We start from the raw sequence: 20276 nt of genomic DNA, 5'->3' as shown, positions 1-20276 counted from the left end.
AGAAAGCAGAGACCTGAACCTGCAAAGATTAAATGGGATGGGTACTTTAACTTGTTGCCAAGAAAGAGAATAGAAGACGGGCCTGAGTGTCAGAAGGAAATAGGTTTTAATCCTGCTTCCTCCATGTGTCTGCTGCATGATCTTGGGCAAGTCACCTGACCTCTCAGTGCCTCAGTTGCCCCATCTGCAAAGTGGGGATTAAGAATGCCCTCTGTACGTCCTGGTCCTGGTCTCCTTCCTCCAGGCCCTGTTCCCTCTCTCTTTCCCAGACGTGGGTCCCCTCTACCTCCCGGCCCTGGTCACCCTGTCTCCCAGCCCAAGTACGCGTCTACCGCCCTGCCCTGGTCCCTCTGTTTCCCATGCCAGGTACCTCTTTGCCTCCCAGCCCAGGTCCCCCTCTACCAACCTGCCCTGGTCCCCCTCTGCCACCCTGCCCTGGTCCCCCTCTGCCTCCCGGCCCTGGTCCCCCTCTGCCTCCCGGCCCTGCTCCCCCTTTACCTCCTTAAAATGGTCCCCCCGGTTCCCGGTCCTGGTCTCCCTCTGCCTTCCAGCCCAGGTACCCCTCGCCTCCCAGACCAGATACCCCTCTGCCACCTGGCCCTGGACCCCCTCTGTCCTCTGGCCCTGGTCCTCCTTCTCCCGTCCCAGGTACCCCTCTGCCTCCTAGGCCTGGTCCCCCTCTGCCTCCCGTGCCTGCTCCCCTTCTGCCTCCCTGCCCTGGTCCCCCCTGCTTCTTGGTCCTGGTCCCCCTCTGCCTTCTGAACCAGGTACCCCTCTGCCTCCTGGCACTGGTTCCCCTCTGCTTCCCGGACCTGGTCCCTCTCTCCAGACCCTGGTCCCACTCTCCATCCCGGACTTGGGTCACCTCTACCTCCAGGCCCTGATCCCCCTGTCTCCCGGCCCAGGTACCCCTTTACGTCCCTGCCCTGGTCCCCCTGTTTCCCATCCCAGGTACCCCTTCGCCTCCCGGCGCGGGTCCCCCTCTGTCACCCTGCCCTGGTCATCTGCTGCCTCCCGGCCCTCGTCCCCCTGTGCCTCCCGGCCCTGCTCTCCTTTTACTTCCAGGTTCTTGGGTCTCTCTCTGTCATGGCCCTGGGTCCGCTATACCACCCGGCCCCGGTCTCCTTGTCTTCCAGCCCAGGTACCTCTCGGCCTCCCTGCCCTGGTCCCCCTGTCTTTTGGCCCACGTACCCCTCTCCCTCCCGACACTGGTTCCCCTCTGTCTCCCGGCCCTGATCTCCTACCTCCAGGCCCTCGGTTCTCTCTGTCCAGGCCCTGGATCCCCTCTACATCCCGGCCCTGGTCCCCTTTACCTACCGGCACTGGTCCCCTTGTCTTCCAGCCCAGGTACCCCTCTGCCTCCTGGCCCTGTTCTTCTTCTACCTCCAGGGCCTTGGGTCTTTCTCCGTCACGGCCCTAGGTCCTCTCTCCCTTCCAGCCCTGGTCTCCCTTTCTACCGTCCCAGGTACACCTCTGCCTCCTGGCCCTGGTCCCCCTCTGCCTCTCGGCCCTGGTCCCCCTATGCCTCCTTGCCCCGGTCCCTACCACTTCTCAGCCCTGGTCCCCACCAGCCTTCCGGCCCGGGTATCCCATGCCGCCTGGCCCTAGTCTCCCTCTACCTCCTGGCCCTTGTCCCCTTCTGCCACCCTGCCACCCTCTCAGTCCTGGTCTCTTTACATTCAGGCCCTTGGGTCTCTCTCCATCCCGGCCCTGGGTCCCCTCTACCTCCTGGTCCTGGTCCCCGTCTCCAGACCCAGGAACCCGTCTGCCTCCTAGACCTGGTCCCTCTCTGCCTCCAGGCCCTAGACCCCCTAGGCCGCCCAGCCCTAGTGCCCCTCTGCCTCCCTGCCCTTATCACCCCTGTTTCTCTGCCCTGGTCCCCCTCTGCCTCCCGGCCCAGGTACCCCTATGCCTCCCGGCCCTGGTCCGCCTCGGCGTCTATGACCTGGTTACCCCTTGCCTCTCGGCCCTGCTTCCCCTGTTTCTAAGCCCTGGTCCTCCTGTCTCTGGACCCAGATACCCCTCTGCTTCCCGGCCCAGGTACCCCACTGCTTCCAGTCCCTGGTTCCCATCTGCCTCCCAGCCCTATCCCCGTCTGCTTCCCGGCCCAGGTACCTCTCGCCCTGCAGGCCCTGGTCCCTCTTGACGTGCGTGCCCTGGTCCCCTCTACCTCCGGGCCCAGGTCCCCCAGTCTCCTGGCCAATGTTCCACTCTGCCTACTGGCCCTGGTCCCCCTCTGCGTCTCGGCCCTGATCTCCCTGTTGCCCGGCCTAGGTCCCCCTCTGCCTCCCGGCCCTGGTCCCCCCGACTTATCGTCCATGATCCCTCACTACCTCCCGGCCCAGGTACACCTCTGACTCCTGGCCCTGGTCAACCTCTGTCTCCAGGCCCTGGTCCCTCGTCTCTTGGCCCAGTTACCCCTCTGCCTCCCCGCCCTCGTCCCCCTGTCTCCCAGCCCAGATACCTCTCTGCCTCCTAGTCCTGGTCCCTCTCTGCCTCGAGGCCCAGGTCTCCCTCAACCTCCATGCCCTGATCCGTCTCTCAGTCCTGGCGCTGGGTCACCTATACCTCCCGGCTCTTGTCCCCATTTCCTGGTCCAGGTACTCCTCTTCCTCCTAGCCCTGGTCCCTCTCTTCCTCCAGGCCCTGATCTCCCTCGGCCTCCCGGCCCTGGTCCCCCTCTGCCGCCCTGCCATTGTCGCTCCACTTTTCTGCCCTGGTCCCCCTTAGCCTCTCAGCCCAGGTAGCCCTCTGCCCCCCGGCCCAGGTCACCCTCTGTCTCCAGGCCCAGGTACCCCTCTGCCTTCTGGACCTGGTCCCCACTATGGTTCCAGGCCTTGGTGCCCCTCTGCCTCCAGGCCCTGCTTTCCCGTCTCTCGGCCCAGTTACCCCTCTGACTCCTGGCCCTGTTCCCCCTGTCTCCTGGCCCAGCTACCCCTCTGCCTCCCTGACCTGGTCCCCCTGTATCCTGGCCCAGGTACCCCTCTGCCTTCTTGCCCTGGTCCCCTTCTCAATACCTGCCCTGCTCCCCCCCATTCTCAGCCCTGGTCCGACTCTGCCTCCGCGCCCAGGTACCCCACTGCCTCCTGGCCCAGGTCAACCTCTGCCTCCCAGTCAAGAACCCCGTCTCCCAGCCCAGGTGCGCCTCTGCTCCCCGGCCCTGGTCCCCCCGTCTCCCAGCCCAAGTACCTCTCTGCCTCCCGTCCCTAGTCCCCCTCCGTCTCCCGGCACTGGTCCCTTTGTGCCTCCCAGCCCTGGTCGTCTTCTACCTCCAAGCCCTTGGGTCACTCACCGTCCCGTCCCCGGGTCCACTCTACCTCCTGGCCCTGATCCCCCTGTTTCTCGACCCACATACCCCTCTCCTCTTGGCCCTGGTCCCAATCTGCCTCCCCGGCCTGGACCCCTTCTGCCTCCCAACCCTGGTCCCCGTCTGTCTCCCAGTCCTGGATCCCCCCCGCCTCTCGGCCCTGGTCCCCCTGCCTCCAGGCCCAGGTACCCCTCTGCCTCCTAGCCCTGGCCCCCTCTGCCGCCCTGCCATGGTCACCCTATGCATCCCGAACCTGGTCCCTCTGTGGGTCCCATCTCTGGTCTCCTTACTACCTCCAGGCCCTTGAGTCTCACTCCGTCCTGGCCCAGGGTACCCGCTACCTCCCGGCCCAGGATCTTGTCTCCCAGCCCAGGTGCCCCACTGCGTCCCGGCCCTGGTCCCCCTGTCTCCCGGCCCAGGTACCCCTCTGCCTCCTGGCCCCCGTCCCTCTGTGCCTCCCAGCCCTGGTCTCCTTCTACCTCCCGGCCCTGGTCCATCTGTGCCTCCCATCCCTGGTTTCCTTCAACCTCCAGGCCTTTGGGTCACTAACCATCCCATCCCAGGGTCCCTTCTATCTCCCGGCCCTGGTTCCCTTGTCTCCCGACTCACATAGCCCTCTGCTTCCTGACCCTGGTCCCCTCCTGCTTCCCCGCCCTGGACCCCCTCTGCCTCCCATCCCTGGTCCCCCTCTGCCTACCGGCCCTGCTCCCCCAATTCTCGGCCCTGGTCCCCCTCTGTCTTCCAGCCCAGGTACCACTCTGCCTCCTGGCCCAGGTACCCCTCTGCCTCCCGGCCCTGGTCTCCCTCTACCTCCAGGCCCTTGAGTCTCTCTCCATCTCGGCCTTGGGTCCCTTCTTTCTCCCGGCCAAGGTACCTCGCTACCTTCCGGCCCTGGTTCCCCCTTCTCCCGGCCCAGGTACTCCTCTGCCTGCTGGCCATGGTCCCCCGCAGTCTCCCGGCCCTGGTCCCCTGTCTCCAAGCCCAAGTACCCCTCTGCATCCCTGCCCTTGTCCCCCTGTCTCCTGGCCCAGGTACCCCATGCCTCCTGGTCCTAGTCCCCCTCGGCCGCACTGCCATGGTCAACCTCTGCCTCCCAGCGCTGGTCTCCTTCTACTTCCAGGCCTTTGGATCTCTCAACATCCCGGCTCTGGGTCCCCTCTACCTCCTGGCCCTGGTCCCCCTGTCTCCAGACCCAGGTACCCCTCTGCCTCCTAGCCCTGGTCCCTCTCTGCCTCCAGGCCCTATTCACCCTCGGCCTCCCAGCCCGAGTGCCCCTCTGCCTCCGTGCCCTGGTTCCCCTCGGCCTCCCTGCTCTTGTCAGTCCCGTTTCACTGTCCTGGTCCCACTCTGCCTCCCGGCCCAGGTACCCGAATGCCTCCCGGCCCTGGTCCACCTCGGCGTCTATGACCTGGTTGCCCACCATCTCTCGGCCCTGGTCCCCCTCTGCTTCTCAGCCCTAGTCCTCCTGTTTCCGGTCCCAGATACCCCTCTGCTTCCTGGCCCAGGTAACCCTCTGTGTCCTAGCCCTGGTCCCCCTTTGCCTCCCCGCCCTGTCCTCTTCTGTCTCCCGGCCCTGATCCCTACCAACCTCCAGGCCCCGGTCCCTCTCTCCGTATCGACCCTCATCTCCCTGTCGCCCGGACCAAGTTCCACTCTGCCTACTGGCCCTGGTCCCCCTCTGCCGCTAGGCCCTGATCTCCCTGCCTCACGGCCCAGGTCCCCCCGACTTCTCGGCCATGGTCCCTCGCTACCTCCCAGCCCAGGTACGCCTCTGACTCCTGGCCCTGGTCATCCTCTGCCTCCCGGCCCTGGTCTTCATCTCTCGGCCCAGTTACCCCTCTGCCTCCTGGCCCTACTCCCCTTCTTCCTCCCCGCCCTGATCCCCGTCTGCCTCCCAGCCCTGGTACATCTGTGCTTCCCAGACCTTGTCCCTCTGTGCGTCTCGTCCCTGGTCTCCCTCAAACTCCATGCCCTGCTCCCTGTCTCCGTCCCAGCCCTGGGTCACGCCTACCTCCCGGCCCAGGTCTTCTACCTCTAGGCCCTTGGGTCTCTCTCCGTCCTGTCGCTAGGTTCCCTATACCACCCGGCCTAGGTCCCCCTCCCCTTGTCTTCCGGCTCAGGTACCTCTCGACCCCCCTGAACTGGTCCCCCTGTCTTTCGGCCAAGGTACCTCTCTGCCTCCTGGCCCTGGCCCCCTCTGCCTCCCTACCATGATCCCCGTCTGCCTCCCATCCCTGGTCCCTCTGTGACTCCCGGCCCTGGTCTCACTCAACCTCCATGCCGTGGTCCCTCTCTCCGTCCCAGCCCTGGGTCATGCCTACCTCCCGGCCCTGGTCCCCCCGTTTCCTGGTCCAGGTACCCCTCTGCCTCCTAGTCCTGGTCCCTCTCTGCTTCCAGGCCCTGGTCTCCCTCGGCCTCCCGGCCCTGGTCTCCCTCGGCTTACCAGGCCTGGTCCCCCTCTGTCTCCCTGCCCTTGTCTCCCCCGCTTTTCTGTCCTGGTCCCCCTTTGCCTCCCAGCCCAGGTACCCCTCTGCCTCCTGGCCCAGGTAGCCCTCTGCCTCCCGGCCCAGGTATCCCCCTGCCTTTTGGCCCCGGTCCCCCTATGGTTCCAGGTCCTGGTGCCCCTCTACCTCCTGGCCCTGTTCCCCCTGTTTCCAGGCCTAGGTCCCCCTCTGCCTCCTGGCCATGGTCCCCCTCTGCCTCCCCACCCTGATCCCCGTCTGGCTCCCAGTTCTGGTCCCTCTGTGCCTCCCCTCCCTGGTATCCCTCAACCTCCATGCCCTGGGCCCTCTCTCCGTCCCAGCCCTGGGTCACGCCTACCTTCCGACCCTTGTCTCCCTGTCTCCTGCTCCAGGTACCCCTCTGCCTCCTAGTCCTGGTCCCTCTCTGCCTCCAGGCTCTGGTTTCCCTCGGCCTCCCGGCCCTTGTCCCCCTCTTTCTCCTTGCCTTCGTCGCCCTCTTTCTCCCTGCCCTTGTCGCCCCCACTTTTCTGCCCTGGTCCCCCTTTACCTCCGGGACCAGGTACCCCTCTGCCTCCTGGCCCAGGTCAGCCTCTGCCTACCGGCCTAGGTATCCCCCTGCTTTTTGGCCCCAGTTCCCATATGGTTCCAGGCCCTGGTGCCCCTCTGCCTCCAGGCCCGTGCTCCTCCCTCTGTCCCAGCCCTGGGTACCATATACAACCTGCCCTGCTGCCTGTCTCCTGGCCTGGTACCCCTCTGTCTCCTGTCCATCGTCGCCGTCTCCCGACCCAGGTACCTCTCTGCCTCCCGTCCCTGGTCCATCTGTGCATCCAGGACTTTGTCTCCTTCTACCTCTGGGCCCTTGGGCCTCTCTCTATCCGGCCCTTGGTCCCCTCTACCTCCCAGCCCTGGACCACCTGTTTTCCAGCACAGGTGCCCCACTACCTCCCGACCTTAGTCGCCCTATGCCTTCCCACACTGGTCCCCTTCTACCTCCCGTCCCTGGTACCCCGCTGCCTCCCTGTCCTGGTCCCGCCCTGCTTCTCGGCCCTGGTTCCCTTTTGCCTCCCAGAGCAGGTTCCCCTAACACGCGGCCCGGGTACCCCTCTGCCTTCTGGCACTGGTTCCCTTCTTTGCTGGTCCCAATATGCCTCCAGGCCCTGGTCCCCCTCTGCCTCCTAGCCCTGGTCCCTCTCTGCAACCAGGCCCTGGTCACCCCCTGCCTCCCTGCCCTGTTCCCCCTGTCTCCTGGCCCAGGTACCCCTCTGCCTCCTGGCCCTGGTCAACCTCTGCCTACCCGCCCTGGTACCCATCAGCCTCCCGGCCCTGGTCCTCCTGTCTCCCGGCCCAGGTACCCTTCTGCCTCCTAGCCCTGGTCCCTTTCTGCCTTCCTGCCCTTGTCGACCCCGCTTCTCTGCCCTGGTCCCCTTTGCCTCCGAGACCACGTACTCCTATGTCTCCCGGCCCTGGTCCACCTCTGTGTCTATGAACTGGTCACCCCCTGCCTATCGGCCCTGGCCCCCCTCTACTTCTCAGCACTGATCCTCCTGTATCCCTGCCTAGGTACCCTTCTGATTCCTGGTCCTGGTCCCACTCTGCCTCCCCGCCCTGATCCCCGTCTGCCTCCCGACCCGGGACCATCTACGCCTCCCGGCCCTGGTCTCCTTCGACCTTCAGGCCTTGGTCCCTCTCTCCGTCCCGGCTCTGGTCCCGTCTACCTCCCGGCCCTGATCTCCCTGTCTCCCCGCCTAGGTCCCCTCTGCCTCCTGGCCCTGGTCCCCCTCTGCCCACCCACCCTGGTCCCCCTCTGCCTCTCAGCCCAAGTCCCCCCCACTTCTCGGCCATGGTGCTTCTCTACCTCCCGGCCCACGTATGGCTCTTCCTCCTGGATCTGGTCCCCCATCTCAGGTAACCCTCTGCCTCCCGGCTCTGTTCTGCATCTGCCTTTCTGACCTGGGTGCCCCCTGCCTCTCGGGCCTGCTCCCCCTCTGCTTCTCAGCCCTGGTCCTCCTGTCTTCCGGCCAAGGTAACCCCCTGAATCCCGGCCCTGGACCCCCTGCCTCCCGGCCCAGGTACCCTCTGCCTCCTGTCCCTGGTCCCCCTCTGCCTCCAAGCCCTCGTCCCTCTGTGCTTCCCGGCCCTGATCTCCCACAACCTCCAGGCCCTGGTCCCTCTCTCCGTACCGGCCCAGGGTGCCCGCTACCTCCCGGCCTCCCTGTTTCCCAGTAGAGGAAGCCCTCTGCCTCCTAGCCCTGGTCCCTCTCTGCTTCCAGGCCCTGGCACCCCTCTGCCTCCCAGCCCCTGTCGCCCCCTGTGGGGAACAGCAGGGCCAAGTAAACAAGGAACCGAGAGGAGAGTTGTGGCCAAAAGGCTGGTCTTTGTTATCACAGCCTTGTACAGACAATAGCTACTTCTTATCGGCCCTGCGACCTTGCATAGCCTGGTGTTACTGTTACTGGCCTTGAAGGTTACAGAACTGCTGCGTTAGCTATAAACACAGGAACATGGAAAAATACAGGATGTGACTGAAGGATATAAAAGTCTTGCTGCTTAACCCAATAAACGATTTCGTGCTTACCCTAGCCGGAGTCCGTGCCTTCATGCACCACAAATGGCGCCCTAATCGGGACTCGAAATCTGAACTTACTATCCGGTGGTGTAGCCGCGGCTGGGCGGAGGATATGAGTTCGTAAAAGCTTCGGCCGGAGACGTTAGGACATCACCGTTCGCAGGACGGACAGGTGAGCAGCCGTGAAAGAATTGACAGCATGGGACAATCAGCCACGACAGAGCAAAAATCACAGCTAGAAATATTGCAACGTATTTTAAAGGAGCAAGGGTTTAAGGTGCAACCCATTCCACTGGTCCAGTTATTAGTATGGATTCGGGATCATTGTACATGGTTCCCTGAAGTTGTTTCTTATGATCTTACCTTATGGCAAAAGGTGGGCCAGGAGCTACAGACTCGTGAAATCTTGTCCCAGACCCTGCCCAAAGGGGTACTAATTACATGGAGAACTGTTTTTACGGCGCTGCAGGCGCTGCATCACGCTGAACGGGTGTTGCAGGGGGCGCCGGCGGCTTGCGACTTGGGAGCAGGGAGTGATCTGGAGGACCCCCTGTCCTTTGAAGTTTTGTCACCAACAGAAGAATTGGAGCCGGTGTACGCTGCTGTTCCGGATCCCGAGGACTTGTATCGGAACCAGGATCATAATGACTCTGGCGATCCTTCTGAATCTGGGACTGCAGACCCGAAGGAGGGATCTGATCTATACCCGCCTTTGGCCCCTCTTACAACGACGGCTGCTGCCGCACCCACAGCAAAGAACATTTTGCAGACCCAGCGCCTGCAGTCGGTATCCCGTTCGTCGATAGTTCACCCTCACCCCCTTGTCCCCCTTTGTCTGCTGCTCTGCCATATGTATATGCTGTTCCTGCTACGGCGCAGCCTGCCTATGCCGGAGCCCTTTCGGGCTGCCGGCAGGAGGCATTGCGCCGAGGGGATGTACAGCTACTGCAAGCGATGTCGGTCGTGTATCTTCCCGGGCGGCCGGCTCAGTATGACTCTCTCCGTTATGAGTTGATTAAGGAGTTGCGGAAAAGTGTTCGGGATTATGGGTTACAGTCGTCCTACACAATGAACCTAATAGTGGCTGTCTATGAATCGTATATTATGACACCCCATGACTGGCGCACTTTGCTGCGTTTGCTGCTTAGCCCGACACAGTACTCTGTGTGGGACTCTGAGTATTGGGAAGCCGTTACCCTGCAAGTTATGGATAATATTGCTAACAATATTAATCTTGGAGTGGATGAGTTAGTAGGGCAAGGGCAGTTTGCCACACCCCAAGCACAGGTTCAACTGAACAGGGTGGCCTTTACCCAGGCTGCCTCCTTAACCATGAAGGCGCTGAAACAAGTCCCTGATGCGGGTCGGTGGGAGACCTCTTCTGCTGCCGTCCGTAAGGATGCTCAGGAGCCTTACGTTACATTTCTGGATAGGCTCCAAACTGCCATACAGCGTCAGATTGATTCGGAGGAGGCTCAGCAGTTGTTATTGTTTCAATTGGCAATTGAAAATGCCAATATTGATTGCAGGAAGGCCTTGGATCCCCTGCTGAACAAGGCAAAGACGCTATCGGAACTAATTAAGGCGTGCCAGAATGTTGGCTCTGAGCAGTTTAAGGCAGAAGTGTTAGCCTCTGCCCTGGCACAACAACGTACGGTGGCCCGGGCGGCGGTCAACTGTTTTTTATGTGGACAGGAAGGACATATAAGGCGTGACTGTCCTAAGAGGTCTGGGACCCGGCAGGTAAGGCGGGACGTTGTGTCCTTACAGCTGTGTCCCAGATGTCACAAGGGGTACCACTGGGGTAGTCAGTGCAAATCTAAATTAGATGTGCAGGGGAACCCCGTGGGGCAGCCGGGAAATGGCCGGAGGGGCGTGAAGCCCGGCGCCCCGAGGACGGCACACAGGGCTATGAGAAATTTCGTGGGTCAGGCGGGAGCTCCGCAGTCGGAGGGTCTCCGCGACATGTCTCTGACCTCCGCCCAGCCAGAGCACGGAGCGCCGGGTTGGACCTGGCCACTGCCGGACCAACCTTGCTTTCCAATGCTAGTGTACAATTGCTGCCGACGGGCGTATTTTGCCCCATGCCTCCGAACACCATGGCCCTTTTGATAGGTCGATCTTCAACTAGTAGAAGTGGGCTGTTTGTCTTACCGGGGGTTATTGACCCTGATTATACGGGGGAAATCAGGATTATGGTCTGGACACCGACACCGCCTTGTACGGTTCCCCCGGGTGAACGCATTGCGCAACTTGTTTTGCTCCCAAGTAGGGGAACGGGCGGTAGTGTTCAGACACGGCCTGGAGGTTTTGGCAGTACCGGTCCGCCACGGATATTTTGGACGCACAATGTCTCCCCAGAACAGCCGTTGCTGACCTGTTATGTCAGTAATCGCCCTTTCACTGGCCTGGTTGATACGGGCGCCAATGTCACTATCATCCAGCAGTCCCAATGGCCTCCCGATTGGCACCTAGCTCGCTCAGCGGCTGTTGTGGCGGGGGTCGGTGGGATGCAGGTGCCATGCCAGAGCGCTAATTCCTTGCTGGTTAAAGGGCCAGAGGGCAAACAGGGCGTATTACAACCTTATGTCCTGGCAGTGCCTTGCACCTTTTGGGGACGTGACCTGTTAGCGCAATGGAACGTGACACTTACGACAAATGTATAGCGGGTCCACTGTAGTCCTACCTCACCTTAAACTGACCTGGAAGACTGACAGGGCGGTTTGGGTAGATCAGTGGCCCTTGAAGGGCGAGAGGTTGGTTAAGGCACGAGAGCTTGTACAGGAGCAACTAGGGTTGGGACATATAGTTCCTTCTACCAGTCCCTGGAACACCCCCGTTTTTGTCATACCCAAAAAATCGGGAAAGTGGCGAATACTGCAAGATTTGAGGGCGATTAATGCAGTGATGACACAGATAGGGCCCTTGCAGCCAGGCAAATCTTCCCCTTCCATGCTTCCTGAATCCTGGCATCTAAGGGTGATTGATTTAAAGGACTGTTTTTTTCACGATCCCACTTCATCCGGATGATTGTTCGCATTTCGCCTTCTCGGTGTCCACAATCAATGATCAAGGACCGTTGGACAGATACCGTTGGGTAGTATTACCACAAGGCATGATGAATAGGCCTACTATTTGTCAGATGGTGGTAGGCTCGGCGCCGGATCGGGTACGGGCAGTTCACCAGTATGCTATTATTTATCATTATATGGATGATATTCTTATTGCAACACAAGACTCGCGAGCCCTCTAACTGGTCTGTCAGGAGGCCACCCGGCAACTACAGCGCCAAGGGCTGCGGATAGTGGAGGAGAAGGTTCAGACTGTCGCACCCTGGAAATACTTGGGATGGAGACTGTATGAATCTGAAATCCATCCACAGCCCCTGCAAATCGCTAATACCATAAATACCTTGAACGATCTACAGAAACTCCTGGGTACCATTAACTGGCTTCGGCCGACGTTGGGCATAACGACGGAGGAATTATCTTCGCTTTTTCTCCTACTACGAGGTGATCCTGACCTGACCTCTTCGCGCACTCTCACCTCGGCAGCATCTACCGCATTACAGCGCGCGGCCACAAGAATACAGACTTCCTATGGTCACCGACGCTCGAACTCCCTCCCAATTCGTTTATTGGTGATTTACCACACCTTCCAGCCGTACGCGCTCCTGGGACAATGGACAGAAGGGGACGTCTCTCCTACTGTGACATTGTGTACCGTGGAGTGGCTTTTCCTCCCTCATTTCTTCTCCAAAACTGTGACAACCCTTATTGAGATGATGGCCCGTCTGATTTCTCACAGGCGCATCAGATGTCAACAATTAACGAGGGATGATCCCTCTTTTATCCACATACCGGTTACTCGTGCCGACTTTGACACCTGGCTATCACAAAGCCTTGTCCTGCAAATTGCACTTGTGGACTTTCTAGGAACGATCGAGTACACCTTGCCTAGACACAAATTGTTGCAGTCGTTGGCCCAGGTGCCCTTGCAGCCGCGGATCCTACTTTCACATGTTCCGCTGCCAAAGGCACGCACAGCCTTTGTAGATGGGTCCGGAAAGACAGGAAAGGCGATGGTCGTCTGGAAAGGTGCCTCGGACGCTTCTTTTAGATTGTGAGCCCACTGTTGGGTAGGGGCTGTCTCTATATGTTGCCAACTTGTACTTTCCAAGCGCTCTGCACACAGTAAGTGCTCAATAAATGCGATTGATTGATTGATTGATTGATTGATTGATTGGGAATCGGACGTCTTCCAAGTACAGGGATCAACCCAGATTGTGGAATTGGCCGCTGCTGTGCGCGCCTTTGAACCATTTGCATCAGAAGCTCTGAATCTGATAGTAGACTCTGGGTACGTGTCGGGTATACTCGAGCGCCTAGAAGGGGCCTTTATTAAGGAAGTGGAGAATCGCCTCATTTCAATTGCTTTTGCGATTATCGCGCCTGTTAACACAAAGGTCTCACCCGTATTCTGTCGTCCATATCAGATCACATACGGCATTGCCTGGCCCGCTGACCGAGGGCAATGCTGTAGCGGATGCTTTAACAATGCAGGTCGTAAGGCCAAAACTGTTAACGCAGGCCCGGCTTTCATACGGGTTTTTCCACCAGAATGCGCGGTCTCTGCGCAAACAATTTTCGCTGACTATTCAACAAGCGCGGGATATTTTTCGCTCTTGTCCTGACTGTCAGCAGCTGTCCTCAGTACCTGTTCCTGCGGGGATAAATCCCCGCGGTCTTCGATCCAATGACATTTGGAAATCCGATGTCACTCATGTGGCCGAATTTGATAGACTGCGTTATGTTCATGTTACTGTTGATTCCTTCTCGCATCTTCTTGTGGCCACCGCCCATGCAGGTGAAAAGGCTCGTGATGTGGTTCGACATTGGCTGCACTGTTTCGCCTTCATGGGGGTCCCGGTTACTGTTAAAACTGATAATGGTCCCGCCTATGTCTCTCGTAGGGTACAATTCTTTCTCCAGGATTGGGGGGTGCGCCAAGTTACTGGTATCCCTTACTCCCCTACTGGGCAAGCCATTGTGGAACGGATGCACCACACGCTTAAAGCTCTGTTGCTTAAATAAGGGAGGGGGAATCCCACGGGAATGACTCCCCAGGAACGGTTATACAAGGCTACATACGTTTTAAATTTTTTAACGTTGTCTGATTTGTCCCTTACGCCAGCACAGCGCCACTTTGGACGAGACACTACGTGGTCCGAACGGCCCCGTGTGTATATTATAGACCTCTTGGGTCGGGACAGTGGCAAGGACCTGCACCTCTGATCACCTGGGGCCATGGGTACGCCTGTGTTTCTCTGCCCTCCGGCCCCTACTGGCTGCCGGCGCGTTGTGTCAAGCCCTTCAAGACAAGGATACCACAATCTGCGGAGGGCCACCAGGATGGCGAAGACGTGAGCGGCGCCCCCTGATGCGGGGCTCAACAAGGTCAGAATACTTATGATCTGGAGCCTGATGGGGAGTCTTTGCCTGCCTGTCACGGGGAATGGTCTTTACTGGGCACGTATTCTTTATCCACCCGTCTTCAAATCTATAACCTGGTGGGATCCTACACCACCTATTGGGAATAATGACACTGAATAGATAGGCAGGGTATGGATGCCCCAGGTGACAGCCGGACGATCTGACAATTCTAGTTTTTTTGCTCTAAACAATACTGAGTTTGTAACTGACCTTCCACCCCTTTGTCTGACAACTAGTAATGACAGCGACATTGGCTGTATTCCAGTGTCGCCTCAGCAACACCTGATAGCTAGGGACAAACGTGGAACAAATAATTACACTTTAATAAGCATCCCGGGTGTGTCTGGAACATCGTCTCTCCACAACCTGACGGAAGTGGGGATATATACCCCAGACTTGCCCCGTTGTACGGAGGACCCACTCTCAAACAACGCACGGATAAACTGGTAGCCATGTCGCAGGCTCGGTCCTGATCCTGTTAGCGTCAACGGAACTACGGGAACTATTTTGGACTGGGGCCCTCATGGGGTTTTGTGGGACCCGGCTAGCAACCACTCTGTTGGGTTCGGCATCCATAACCACAGTGTATCCTGGCATGGCGGTGGGCTGGCTGGGCCCCCTTTTACAGTTGTATATGCCCACCAACTACACCCCATTGCATACGAGAATTTGGCGTTTAGGCTTCGCGTTTATTAATCGTACCTTATGGAATCTCACCCTGTTTAATCATACTGCTAACGATACACAGTTACCAACTGATCCAATTATGATTTGCATTTCACATCCCTACATCTTTGCGATAGCACAAGCGGCTACCATAAGCCACTGCAACCACACTTACTGTATTAACCTGACCAATGTATGGTATGGGAATTGTTTCTCTTCTTTAGATGCACTACGTAACAATCTTACCTTTATATTTCCCCTGCGTCGGCGCCCGGAGGTGTGGCTTCCTGTTAATCTTACACGTTCATGGGAAGGTGAGAGCGGTCTAGGTCATCTAGCGCGAATTCTCCAGGAAGAGGTGGATAGCTCGAACAAGCGCCGAAAACGATTCATAGGGTGGTTGATATTTGCACTCGTATCTGCTATCGTCATTCTGGCTTCTGCGACCACCGCCATCGCCTCACTGGCGCAGTCACTGCAGACGGCGAAGGTGGTAAGGGAAACACTAACCAACGTCACGCAGGAATTTGAGACGCAGGAACGTATTGACGAGATCATGGCGAGATTACAGGCCCTCGAGGCAGCGATAATCTAGCTCGGGGATCGACAGCCTTAAACAACCGCCTTTCGTTGCATTGTGACTGGGAGCATATCTCTGGAGTCCTTTGTGTGACCCCCTTGTCCTGGAATGCTACCACGCATCCGTGGGATACGGTCAAACAACATCTGCAAGGCGCGTTTGATATGTCTTTACAACACGATGTCCGATCCTTGCACGATCAATTAAAAGGCCAGATTCAGCGGCTGCAGGCATTAACCACCCAGAATGTTTTCGAAACCCTTCAACGGGATATGTCGTGGTTGAATTCGAAAACGTGGTTCACGGGGTTAAATTTGCGCATCTGGGTATTTGTCGGTATAGCAGGAGCCTTGCTTTTCTCCCTTTTGCTCGTTTCCTATATGTCATGCTCGCTTATCAGGGCCACACGCACGGTTGAAGCTCGTGTGATGGCCACTTTGCTCATTAATGGTTTAGTTATAAACAAAGGAGGGGGAGATGTGGGGAACAGCAGGGCCAAGTAAACAAGGAACCGAGAGGAGAGCTGTGGCCAAAAGGCTGGTCTCTGTTATCACAGCCTTGTACAGACAAGAGTTACTTGTTATCGGCCCTACGACCTTGCATAGACGGGTGTTACTTGTTAATGGCCTTGAAGGTTACAGAATTGCTGTGTTAGCTATAAACAGGAACATGGACAAATACAGAATGTGACTGAACGCTGCTGACGAAAGTCTCAACACCATGCCAACCTCGTTCACTTCAAGTTTATCCTTTCCTACCTTAACTCAGCCCTCTCTTCTGCCAGACAAAAGTATTTCTCCTCCCTTACTGACACCCATGCCCATCACCCCCGCCAGCTCTTCCGTACATTCAACTCCCTTCTCAGGCCCCCGGTTCCTCCCCCTCCTCCTTCCCTCACCCCCAACGATCTGGCCTCCTACTTCATTAACAAAATTCAATCCATCAGGTCCGACCTCCCCAAAGTCTCTTCCCCAACTTCTCCAACCCCCCGGCTCTCAACACTCTCTGCTACCCTCCCATCCTTCCCAGCAGTATCCTCAGAGGAGCTCTCCTCCCTCCTCTCAAGTGCTACTCCGGCCACCTGTGCTTCTGACGCCATTCCCTCTCATCTCATGAAATCTCTCGCTCCATCCCTTCTCCCCTCTTTAACTTCCATCTTCAACCGCTCACTCTCCACTGGTTCCTTCCCCTCTGCCTTCAAACATGCCCATGTCTCGCCCATCTTAAAAAAACCCTCTCTTGACCCCACCTCACCTTCTAGTTATCGCCCCATATCCCTCCTACCATTCCTTTCCAAACTCCTTGAACGAGTTGTCTACACGCGCTGCCTAGAATTCCTCAACAACAACTCTCTCCTCGACCCCCTCCAGTCTGGCTTCCGTTCCCTACATTCCACGGAAACTGCCCTCTCAAAGGTCACCAATGACCTCCTGCTTGCCATATCTAACGGCTCATACTCTGTCCTAATCCTCCTCGACCTCTCAGCTGCCTTTGACACTGTGGACCACCCCCTTCTCCTCAACACGCTATCTGACCTTGGCTTCACAGACTCCGTCCTCTCCTGGTTCTCCTCTTATCTCTCCGGTCGTTCTTTCTCAGTCTCTTTTGCAGGCTCCTCCTCCCCCTCCCATCCTCTTACTGTGGGGGTTCCCCAAGGTTCAGTGCTTGGTCCCCTTCTGTTCTCAATCTACACGCACGCCCTTGGTGACCTCATTCTCTCCCACGGCTTCAACTATCATCTCTACGCTGATGACACCCAGATCTACATCTCTGCCCCTGCTCTCTCCCCCTATCTCCAGGCTCGCATCTCCTCCTGCTTTCAGGACATCTCCATCTGGATGTCTGCTCGCCACCTTAAGCTCAACATGTCGAAGACTGAACTCCTTGTCTTCCCTCCCAAACCTTGCCCTCTCCCTGAATTTCCCATCTCTGTTGACGGCACTACCATCCTTCCCGTCTCACAAGCCCGCAACCTTGGTGTCATCCTCGACTCCGCTCTCTCATTCACCCCTCACATCCAAGCCGTCACCAAAACCTGCCGTTCTCAGCTCCACAACATTGCCAAGATCCGCCCTTTCCTCTCCATCCATACCGCTACCCTGCTCTTTCAAGCTCTCATCCTATCCCGTCTGGACTACTGCATCAGCCTTCTCTCTGATTTCCCATCCTCGTGTCTCTCTCCACTTCAATCCATACTTCATGCTGTTGCCCGGATTATTTTTGTCCAGAAACGCACTGGAAATATTACTCCCCTCCTCAAAAATCTCCAGTGGCTACCAATCAATCTGTGCATCAGGCAGAAACTCCTCACCCTCGGCTTCAAGGCTCTCCATCACCTCACCCCCTCCTACCTCACCTCCCTTCTCTCCTTCTACAGCCCAGCCCGCACCCTCCGCTCCTCCGCCGCTAATCTCCTCACCGTACCTCGTTCTCGCCTGTCCCGCCATCGACCCCCGGCCCACGTCATCCCCCGGGCCTGGAATGCCCTCCCTCTGCCCCTCCGCCAAGCTAGCTCTCTTCCTCCCTTCAAGGCCCTGCTGAGAGCTCACCTCCTCCAGGAGGCCTTCCCAGACTGAGCCCCTTCCTTCCTCTCCCCCTCGTCCCCCTCTCCATCCCTCCATCTTACCGCCTTCCCTTCCCCACAGCACCTGTATATATGTATATATGTTTGTACATATTTATTACTCTATTTTACTTGTACATATCTATTCTATTTATTTGATTCTGTTAGTATGTTTGGTTTTGTTCTCTGTCTCCCCATTTTAGACTGTGAGCCCACTGTTGGGTAGGGACTGTTTCTATATGTTGCCAATTTGTACTTCCCAAGCGCTTAGTACAGTGCTCTGCACATAGTAAGCGCTCAATAAATACGATTGATGATGATGATGAAGGATATAAAAGTCTTGCTGCTTAACCCAATAAACGATTTCGTCCTTTCCCTAGCCGGAGTACGTGCCTTCATACACCACAGCCCGAGCTTCTCCGCCCTGGTTCCCCTTTGCCTCCATGCCCAGGTACCCCTCTGCCTCCTGGCCCTGGTCCACCTCTGCCTCCCGGCCCTGGTCGCCCTGCCTCCGAACCCTGGTCTGCCATCTACTGGCCCAGGTAACACTCTGCCTCCTGTACCTGCTTCCCTTCTGACTACCTGCCCAGGTCCCCCTCTTCCACCCCACCCTGGTCCCCTTCTACCTCCCAGCCCTGGTTCCCCCTCTGGCTCACTGCCCTGGTCCCCCCCCCGCCCCGCCTCTTGGCCCTGGTTCCCCTCTCCCTTTTGGCCCTGGCCTCCCTGTCTCCCGGCCCTGATCCCCATCTGCCTCGGGCCCTGGTCCCCGCAACTTTTCGGCCCTGGTCACTCGCTTTCTCCCAGCCCAGGTATGCCTCTGCCTCCTGACCCTAGTCACCCTATGCCTCCCGGCCCTGGTTCCCCGTCTCCCGGCCCAGGTACCCCTCTGCCTCCTGGACCTGGTCCCCTTCTGCCTACCTGCCCTGGGTCTCCTCGGCCTCCTGTCTCTGGTCCCCCTATGCCTCCCTGACATTGTCCGCCCGGCTTCTCGACCCTGGTCCCACTATGCCTCTCAGCCCAGGTAACCTTCTGCTTCCTGGCCCTGGTCTCTCTGTGCTTCCTGGCCCTGGTCACCCATGGCCTCCTGGCCTTGGTTTCCTTCCACCTCCAGGCCCTTGGGTGAGTCTCTGTCCGACGGTCTGTACCCTCTACCTCCTGGACATGGTCCCCCTGTCTCCCGGCCTAGGTACCCCTCTGCCACCCGGCACTGGTCCCCCTCTACTTCTCAGCCCTGGTCCCCCTCTCTCCCTGCCCTGGTCCTCCTCTGCCTCTCGGCCCTGGTTCCCCTGTCTTCTGGCCCAGGTTCCCCTCTACCTCCCAGCCCTGGTAACCTTCTGCCTCCCCACCCTGGACCACTTCCACCTCCCGGCCCTGGTCCCCCTGTCTCCCGGCCTAGGTACACCTCGGCCTCCTAGACTTGGTCCCTCTCTGCCTTCAGGCCCTGGTTCCCCTGTCTTCCGGCCCAGGTTCACCTCTACCTCCCGGCCCAGGTAACCTTCTGCCTCCCCACCCTGGACTGCTTCTATCTCCCGGCCCTGGTTCCCCGTATTCTGGCCTAGGTATCCAACTGCCTCCTAGCATTGGACACCTCTGCCTACCCACCCTGGTCCCCCTGTTTCCCAGCTTAGATACCCCTCAGCCTCCTAGCCTTGGTCCTTCTCTGCTTTCAGGCCCTGGTTCCTTTCGACCTCCGGACCCTGGTCCCCCTCTGCCTCCCTGCACTTGTCGCCCCCGTTTCTCCGCCCTGGTCCCCCCTAGCCTCCCAGCCCAGGTACCCCCCTTCCTCCCGGACCTGGTCATCCTCTGAATCTATGACCTGGTCACCCCCTGCCACTTGGCCATGGTCTCCCTCTGCTTCTCAGACATGTTCCTCCTGTCTACCGATCCAGGTCCCCCTGTAGCTACTGGCTCTAGTTCCCCCAACTTCTCGGCCCTGGTCCCTCTGTACCTCCTGGCCCATGTACGCCTCTGGCTTCTGGCCCTGGTCACCCTCTGCCTCCCGACCCTGGTCCCCAATCTCTCGGCTCAGTTACCCCTCTGCCGCCGAGCCCTGGTCCCCCTCTCTCCCGGTCCAGGTCCCCCTGTCTCCCAGCCCATGTACCACTCGGCTTCCCATCCCTGATCCCCGTCTGACTCCCCACCCTGGTCCCATTCTAACTTCCGAGACTCGTCCTCCTCTGCCTCCGGGCCCCAGTCCCCCTGTCTCCCGGCCCAGGTACCCCTTTGCCTCCTGGCCCTGGTCCCCCACTGCCCCCCTGCCGGGGTCCTCTTCTGCCTCCCAGCCCTGTGTCCCCTTAACCTCCCGGCCCTGTTCCCCATGTCTCCTGGCCCAGGAACCCCTCTGACTTCCCACCCTGGCCCCCCATGCTTCCCGGCCCTGGCCGGCCTCTGCCTCACTGAGCTGGTTGTCCGCCGCCTAATGGCCCTGGTTCCCTTCTGCTTCTCTGCCATAGTCCCACCGTCTCCCAGTACAGGTACCCCTCTGCCTCCCGACACTGGTCCCTCTGTCTGCCGGCCCTGGTCCCTCTCTGTCTCCCGGCCGTGGTCACCTTCTGCCTCCCTGACCTTGTCCCTCCGCACTTCTCAGCCCAGGTACCCCTCTGTTTCCCGGCCCTGGTCCCCCTCTTCCTCCCAGCTCTTG

The sequence above is a fragment of the Tachyglossus aculeatus genome, chromosome 24 (assembly GCF_015852505.1).
Source record: "Tachyglossus aculeatus isolate mTacAcu1 chromosome 24, mTacAcu1.pri, whole genome shotgun sequence".
NCBI classification, from domain to species: domain Eukaryota; kingdom Metazoa; phylum Chordata; class Mammalia; order Monotremata; family Tachyglossidae; genus Tachyglossus; species Tachyglossus aculeatus.
Note: the sequence above shows the minus strand (reverse complement) of the source record.